The sequence below is a fragment of the Tyto alba genome, unplaced genomic scaffold, assembly GCF_018691265.1.
Source record: "Tyto alba isolate M040663 unplaced genomic scaffold, T.alba_DEE_v4.0 Super-Scaffold_13, whole genome shotgun sequence".
Taxonomy (NCBI): Eukaryota; Metazoa; Chordata; class Aves; order Strigiformes; family Tytonidae; genus Tyto; species Tyto alba.
In genome coordinates this window covers 5,266,154-5,274,948 of record NW_024881275.1, presented here as the reverse complement: position 1 = coordinate 5,274,948, position 8,795 = coordinate 5,266,154, and positions in this window count along the sequence as shown.

Genomic DNA, 8,795 nt, shown 5'->3' with positions numbered 1-8,795 from the left:
GAAGGACTCTTGCTCTGAGCCAGTAAAGATGTTCCTATGAAAGCAGGTTGGAATATTGTCTTAAACAACCGGTTCTTTAAGATGCACCTTTAAAAAATTAATCAAGTTTCAGACCTGGCAAGTGCATGATTAATCTTGATCATGAAGATATATTTCTCTTTGTTTTATATTTTTAATAATAATTAAGGCCATTTTTCTACTCTGGTCCATATTGCTATTTCATTTACTTAAGCTGTAATGATTAAATCTAACCTGCTACTCTGTGAAATCTTAATTGTACTAAAGACTAATGGGTACTACACAGTTCACTTAAGAAACAGATTCACCACATAACCTCCATTAAATAATTCTATTTATTTCAATAAAACTATCTGGCACATGAAGGAAAAAATCTATGGTGGTCTTTAGTCTCTAGAAAATCATAGGATTTTTAATACAAGCACTGAAGAGATGTTTTGACCTCTTCCTGAACATATGATTTCTCACAGCAAGGAGTTATGAAAAAAATTTCAAAACAAATCCAACTCATAAAATCTGTACTCTAAAAAAAGCCACCTACATTTTGCACTTGATCTTATTTTACAAGTACAGTATTATCCTTTTGAAATATATGAAATGTCAGCTTGAAAATACATAGAAAATGGCTTCCTTATCCACAGTGAACATGATTTCTCTAAAAAACAATGAAAGAAAAGCCTATTACTAATAAAGTATTCTCACTTTAATCACGTTTCCTTCATTACTCCCATATTTTAGGTGATATAAAAGGAGGAACAATTATTGCCTTGTTCACTTTGATTTATTTGGCTCAGTGCCTCCTTACCTAGGTAATGTAAAATAAACTGTGCTACATGGGTCATTTATGATGTGATTTAATAAGATACTTTTTATTTCTAGCCTGCAGGGAAACATATTAGTTTGCAAGCACTTGACAAAAAACCATTTCTTTCGTTGATTTTCTATTTTCATTCAGTAGACTTCAGCCTACAAGGTAATTTAAAGCTACAATGCACAGGTTGTCATAGTGGCAATGTACTAAACAGGGCTTCCAAAGCCACATAAGGAAATGGTTCCTGGACACCAAAATAAGGAAGGTCATAACTACAGGCTTGACCAGTTCCTGATTTCCTATGGGTGTTTCTGTGTAAATTAAGACCTGTTCCTTTTCATTGTCTGAAATAGGTTAATGTTTTTCCTTAAGACCACGTGCTGTCTACAAACAAAATTATATGTATGTAACAGGCACCTGAGACATACCTGGAGGTAAAAAAAAAGAGCTAGGAAATTGGTTTTCTGCAGACACTCTGAATAACATGTGCAAGTTTACCATGCTCAAACTTATAAAACCTTAGAGGAATTTGGGTCCTGTTTCTATGGCTTTTAGCTCTTTTGAGGATTCACTTGTACCCATTCTGTGGGCTCAACTCCATGGGCGATCAAAAGTCAAAGGAGCTGGTATTTCAAAATCCTATGCAAGGATATTCCATATATTGTCCGTGGAAGAGCTGATGCTGATCACAAAGCACTGCAGCTAAGATCTCACATCAGTTTCCATTACAAGTCCCTGGTTTTTCACGCAAAGTTTTCAGACATTCTCATTCGAAACAACACTGTCCACATTTAGGCTTAGCTGGAAAGAGATTAATGAATGAGAAGAGCAAAAAACCCCAACAATATATTGCACTTATTTTTTCCGTTTCTAAAAATAAGTCACACTTTACCACACAGTTCCACAGACAAAGAAATCTTCAGCTGTTTCTTTGTCTCAACTGCTAATAGTTGAGAATTACATATTTAGCACTGGATTGTTCATTAGGTTTATGTCCCCATGCATGCATATCTTATTTGAGAGCCTACAGTCTCCTTCAAAGTTAAAATCACAAGTCTGAAATCTTTCATTGGTGCTTGAAAAAATCACAGAAAAAAAGCCCCACCAAGTGCTTACTTGAGGACGAAGTCCTAAAATTGAGCCTATGTAGCCACTTGAGTTTTCGAAATGCAGTAGCTCAACCACATGAAGGAGGTGGTGAGTCTGAAGAAGTGGTGAGTGCAATGCTTTTGGGAGAAATTTAACTAATAATGCAAACCTGCAAGAGCAACACTGCTGCTTGCTTGTCAGTCCCCCCATGTAATTTAGATGATGACGGCAGGAGTGCACATCAGTTTAGCTGTAGTTTGAGACACCCTTGGATGTCCTAATGTATAATGAGAGGAAGAGGTACAATGTTAGAAACTACTGACAGCTCAAAATCCATTTTAATCTCCCTGTAGGTGAGAATCTCTGTAGCTATGCCTGTACAGTAACACAAGCAGCACAGATTTGAGATGTCATGATCTGCAAGGGCATAAATGCAAGTACCATCAGCATTTCTTTTGTACAGCCTTCAGTGTTGGTACACTGTTATAGCTGATGGATGACCCAGACCATGCCTGGTACCACACTGGTAGACAGCCCCATCTCTCACAAAACAAGTTGTGCACACCTTTGCTGTTGTGTCCCTGCACAGTTCTGATGAGTCATATTCCTCTCTCATTCTACACTGTCTCTTCTCCTGACAATATGACAGAGGAAATGCCAAACCTGTCATCACCATCCTAGGGACTGAGAGCTATCTCCTCCAGATTTAACACATTTTATCCACACGTGTGGAACCGTGTAGCTTTGTTTGCAGACACAGTGCCAACAGGACCAGGAAGGATCCTTCTACAACATACAAGAATTCTAGAATTATCCTGAGCAGAAATTAAAACTCCAGGTTTCCAATGGTGTTCTTCAAATTTTTTTTAGGTCAAAAATATACAACTCTCAGAAGCACATCAATGTGCTTTTTAGTACACAGGTAAAGGAATCACTAATTTCCAGTTAAAATTGTTTTCTCAGGAGGCAAGGCTATTGAGGCAATTTTTGTTTCTGCTACTGCAATGATAACATCTGATGCTATATATTCTGGCAGTCTTTATGAATGTGAAGTAAAGCACTTACCTAATATGTGGTTAGTATATCAATATAGTCACATAATCCATAAACATTTCTCTTTCATAAGCTCTTATCACATTATCACTGATTATTTAGAAAAAAACATTAGTGTTACATGACATCTTTCCCTATATTATTTTTAGCCTTAAGTGCAGTTAAAATGAGCTGAGGAACAGGCATATAAGGTGGGGAGCAATCCGAGGCAAGAATGGAAATGGAATAATTGGAACCACTTCAATGCTCTTACAAGTTGCAACTCAATTTCACAAACTGCAGCCTGCATATACTGGACCAGGCTTGGGTGGGAAGGAACCGTTGCAGTGTGCCAAAAACTGTGTTTGGCAATCCAGCCAATTTGCCATGCTGAATAGTTAAAGCAGAATGGTTCACTACACAGAGCAGTGTGGATAAGACAAAGCTAAAATAAAATAAATTTGCTATGATGTTGTTTCAAACTGTGGAAGCAGATGTGCTGAAGATGTATGTTCAATTTGTGAGATTCCATAAAGAAAATCTATTTATGGATTCAAGATGCTAAAAAATGTTCAGTAAAAACATGTCTTCATACAATTCACCAAGAATCACACTGATTCCTCTGTAAGATCATGCTTCATTACTCACTGAAATGAGCAAAATTAATTTTCTTAATTCCAGTGGGGGAAATCAATTGAGGAACCAGTGAATGTGTTGATGCTGCTCTTACATAGGCGACAAAAGATTATGTTTTGCTATCTTGCTATAGCAAACCTGACCTCAGTAGGAGACTTAAGGAAGATAAGACAAATGGTTATAGGAAATTATTTATGGATAGTTTTTGTCTCATTCGTCTTAAGCCTACAACCATAGTAAGGTTTACTTTAATAAAATAATAAGAAACAATCTTAGTATCTGGTTTAAAGGTAAGTATTGTACTTTCAGAGTACCTAATCTTACCCTGGGCCCCCTGTTGAGCTGTATTAACTGGTAACTTTTCCTTCTGCATCTTTTTAAAGACACTGTCATGCAATGTGCAGTTCACAGAACCACTGAGTTTTGCCCTTAGTCTTTTCTTGGATTATACACATTTCACCAGTCTTGGGCTTCCACCTTACATAACGAAATGTCTTGTTCTTAGCAGGGAGCCTGCTTAAAGCTTGCAGCAGCATACATTGCATGGAAAGCACACAACACAACGAAAAGGATATGTTCTGCAGAACCCATGAGCGCACGCTGATTTTCATCATCATGTTAGGTTAGAGAACAAGGAGATCTGCCTAATGAACAACAGCAGCTAGTGGAGTGTGTCAGTACTAGGACAGCTATTAGCAAATGCACTTTGTAAAAGTGAAGGGAGAAATGCTGGTAAAAGACTGAGCATGAAGTATGTAATTTAGATGTCAGAATGTGTCAAAGTATCACTGTCAAACTTGATCTATTGCCATTGTGTATAAAATTTATCCACAAAATTTCTCCTCCAGGCAATTAGCAGCCGGCACTAAATGCTGGGAGCATGTCCAACCACCCTTCTGGAATGAAACAACAAAATGGCCTGGATGTCTGCCTTCACAAAGCCAGGGACCTCTGGGGGTTTTGCTGCTAAGCTGGAGCTGTGCAAGTCTGTTCTTCTCTCACTTTAGCGAAAGGAAAAGAAATATGATGTTATCACTGACTCTGATTATACCACTGATCCTGCTGCTTCAGTGAAAGTTTATAGACATCAGAATCACCATGACCTCTTATTTACAAAGATTGCAAAAACAAAACAAAGGTGATACAAAGTCAGCTCACATTCAACAAATAAAACTGTTCAATCTCTTCAAAGATTTCCCCAGCTAACTTAACGTGAGGCTGAACACCATTAACATTTACTGGCCACTGGATAGGAACTGGCAGACCTGCTGTCATCACTGTTAATGGCTGTGGACCAAATCTTTACATCCTGCTTTAGCAGCAATGATTAGATGACTTCTGAAGGCCTCTTTTGATTGCCTTACCTATACTGTGATAATGGTTTAGTTCTGCAGTTTAAATATGGGTTTATTTCCTCATGAAGAAATAATATATTCACAATTTCAGTTATAAATCCTTGACCAAATTATTTCAGCTGCATATAGCACAGGAGGTACTGTAGATATTGTTGACTGTTAGCTTAGACTGTGGTTATACAGAATGAAACCTTTCTATTCTCATTTCCGAGCTCTCACAGTGCTCAAAAAGTCAGTCTATTGCTACAGAAATTCAGAGTTTAAAGCAGAAATAAAAAGGACACATTAGCACTCTATTACTAAAACTAAAGTTGCATTGTTACAAAGGGAAATCTTGCAAGTATTTTTCTGTCGTTTTCACAATGTCCTTCATTCTGGCAGAACAAGGCAAACTACATGAAAGGTTTCATCCTGGAGGAAGTTGCAAAACAACTATAACTCTAAAGTATCAATGAAAAATTATTTTTCATATGTGCACAGAGTTATTTATCACTCTTAGGCATTCAGGGTCTTTTATTCCACTGCTTAAAAATCAGCTAGCTTACTGTTGTATCTTTTCCATATTTATACCATTGTTAGTGTCAAAATGATCTTACAAGTATCTGCTGAAAACACTCTTAAATGCAGACTTGTTTGACTCTAGCAAGTCAGTACATCTGAAGTTTTTATTGCTTTTTGCAACATACAAAAAGCAAACCCTTTCCTCATCAGAGGCAAATCACCTTATTTCCCACATAACAACCAACACATTTCCTAGATAGTTTGACCTTTTTTTTTTAATGCCACTAAAATCACCTGAAATCTCTATATGAAGAGAAGCGTATAGTACTTTATTATCTTCATATAACACAAAGCAAGGGAAAAAATTGTGAACGTGTGTAGTTGATCCCTATGTTTGATGGAGAAGAGAGGAACAAGAAGTAGTAAATTTTTGTGAGGCATGGGGAACTTATATTGTGGTCCGGTAACACATTGATATGATTCTGTGCTGGCTTCTTTTCTTCAGCTGCTGTATTACTCTTGTTAAGAGAATACAACAAACTATATGAGCTATATAGCTGGCACTTCTCACTGCACTGCTTGAAGAAATGAGTCCTCCATCTCCAGCCCAAGCAGAGGACACCCAGATGTGGGCGGTTAATCCAACCACTGCCAGTGACTGAAGTATGGTTTCCTGTGAGGCCAGCACATCTCAATGTGTGTTTGGTTTTGGCTGCTTTACAGGACTTGCTGCAAGCGTGGAAATTGGTTGTAGAGGATATGTCTTGAGACTTGGACAACATTCAGGTTTTCCTGATTAATATAATGGAAACGTCCCAGGACAGAGAATCTGCTTCAGTCTCCAGGCTAAGATCAAATCTAATTCTCAAAGTTTATTAGCAACAGCTAAAGATCTGACCATTGTAACCCGATTTGGAGATAAAAGTTCCTTTCAAACTACCACTTGTAAAATTGATCTGATTACAGGTTTACCCATTTTTAATTCAATCAAGTAAAAAGCCACCAAAAGGCTGTTGGAAATGGTTCCTGCTGACAAAACAGGGTAGCTTGCACTGCTGCTGCATAGCTGCAGCGCTGGAAGAGAAAACTATTTCCCAGCCTTGTGCAAGTGCACGGGTGTGCTGAACCTCTGAATGTCTCACACTCGTTGCTATCACATTTGCATGGCTTTCCTCAGAAAGAAAAGAGGAGAAGCTTTATCTTAAACTTGCTACAGACCACTGAGAACTTGGAGTACACAAATACTTAGCAGAAGTGATTTGTCCTTTCTTTGGTACACTAAGTGCTCTGCAAGACTCATAAATAATTTTTAAAGCTACCTGCTCTGATAAAATATTCAGCTAGGCTCTGACTAAAATACTGTGATATACTGATATTGAGAGTTCCACGTCTTACAACACATTTTCATTCTCTTACCTGATATCTTCCCAACTCTTTTCTAATTCCCATGAAAATTTTGAATTTGTTTATTATGTAACATCCATCAGGGAGTGTACAATATGTAGATTATCAGCAGCAGGATGGCTGCATTTAAATTAACATACAAAATACCTTGTGTACAGACAGAGAGTGATATGTTCATCTTCTCTGAGAACATTAAAACAGTGAACTTGACCATCTAATCTTGTTCAGTCATTTTATTAATGTTGCTTTTTTTGTGGAAAACTACAGTATAATGTTAGTCTCTGTGAGATTATATCTTGACTTTCTTTCATTTTCCAGCAATTTATTGCAGACCATACTAAATTCAAAGTATAAAAACTGCCTGTCTCAGACATAACATTGTGTCAGATAATATCGTCTTAGTAAATATTGTTTTTTCCTGAAAAAAATGGAGTGTATATTATCCTGAGAAAACTCTGAGTGCAGACATTCCCAGATCTATGAACTTGGGGTAACAAAAAAAAAAAAAAAAAAAAAATTGAATTGAATCCATACTTCATACCTGATTAAAATGAGTAAGAAAATAAATGGATCAAAGCACTCTACATGTTTTTATAAGCATCGTTCACTCCCTAACCCCAGTCATGTGCCTGTTTTAATTTTCTTAGTAAATAGTGCCCTCTGCAGCATGCCGTCAATTTCTGCAAGGTTCTAAGTACAATGTACTCTTTGACTGACCCTTAATGCATCACAGGCGAGGGACATTGTGCCAAAAATACATCATTCCAGAAAACCTGCATAGCTCTCATGTTGCTTTGCAGTGTATGCTGGAGGTCTAAATGTTTCCCAGGCTGCAGTCAGCACAAGGAAAAGGATTTCTGGATTTGTGAGAGAGACAGCATCTGTGAGGAAGGCAAAAGCTAGACACATGTAAAGAAAAAAGCCTGCTCATTAAAGCAATTATAATATAATTTGGCAAACTGCTAGATATGATTCTTTCTAGTAGTAACAGCATGCATCTGTATGGTGTCTTTCAGCCAAGGGTTGCATTTAATAAACATAACTATTTATTCCTGTTAGATTTGTATAGGACATGATACATGTTATTAATACCATTTAGGGTATAATTGAATTTTTCTTAAATTTTATTTTATTAAGGATTCTTTTAAATCTTGGTGTGTGTTGTAATGTTTATTTTATCTATTAAATTCTAAATTCATTTTAAAGAATACCTTTTAGTCATGACAAAAGTTTCTAGGTCAGATATTTTCTCTTCTGAAATTCTCCCTTGTCTGCTGTACGTAATTTGTCTTACAACGTACAGTCTCTTATTCAAAGAGAACTTTTAATCTTTTATGGAGACTTGATAGTGCCTGATTCATAATAGAATAAGTTCAGCCAGAGAATAAAGACATGCTGGGATGAGAAAAATAAGAGCTAGACAAACATCTGTCAGGAATGGTTTAGCTATAATTGGGGCCAGAACATTGACTAGGTGACCTTGCGAGGTCATCTTTGTTTCCAGTCCCATTTTTTATTATTCCATGAAAAATTTTCCTTGATAAGACCTCTTTTCTTTTCTATTGTGTCATTCTGCTACAGCAAAGATCAACACGGTTGTCCATACTGAAGAGCTGTCATTATTTTTATGTGAAAAGGGATTACAAGTGGATTGCTGCACAGACCTAGGGTACGAACTTCATCTGAAAATCAAAATAAATTGGATGACATTAGACTGCACGCTTCTATATCTTAACTGCTTCCAATACCTGGTTAAAATCTGGCTTGGGCATCCATACATTTAAGTACCACCTGTAGCTAAAAAATTAAATCTACAGGTTGACCTTCAACTCTACGTATCCTTCTGCTACAGCAGCAAGTTTGGAAGTGCCCCAGAGGTCATCTTTCCCCAAAATGCTTCTGTATGTGTCAGAGGAAGGAGAGATAAGCATTTAACCTCGTATTCTAGG